Source organism: Vigna radiata, unplaced genomic scaffold (assembly GCF_000741045.1).
Source record: "Vigna radiata var. radiata cultivar VC1973A unplaced genomic scaffold, Vradiata_ver6 scaffold_153, whole genome shotgun sequence".
NCBI classification, from domain to species: Eukaryota; Viridiplantae; Streptophyta; class Magnoliopsida; order Fabales; family Fabaceae; genus Vigna; species Vigna radiata.
Genome location: NW_014542917.1, coordinates 92,212 through 92,710, shown reverse-complemented (window position 1 = coordinate 92,710; position 499 = coordinate 92,212).

Sequence of the window (499 nt, the reverse complement as noted above, 5' to 3'; positions counted from 1 at the left end):
GAGTGAGGACAAAGCACACTGGAAAGTCTCGTGGTCATGTGTGGGGGTAGTCAACAGTCCCTGTAAGTTGCCGGGGCGTTACTAATGGTATCAGAGCCTAGCCTCTCCCAGTACGGTGTGGTTCGAGGACGAGCATGTGACGCCCGGGCACTGACGAGGGCAGGGAGTGATCGTCGGTGCACGGACAAGGAGCGGCTCCTAGCAGGCTTCAAGTGGAAGGATAATCATCGCAAAAATATAATTTTACGGCATAGATAGAAAAAGTAAGGGTGAGCTACCATGACATTGATGAAAGTCTTGGGTGGTCGTGCACCTGTGGTGACCTCCTCACCCCATACAACAAAAATCATGGCCAAATGCAATCCAAACTGTCACAACAAGGTTAGTCTGTTAACACCTATGTCCAAAACCGACACATAGACTAGGACCTCCTGCCCCTCTCACCACATGACTCACCCTTAACTACTTGAGACTGGAGAGTTATTAGAGTATCATGATG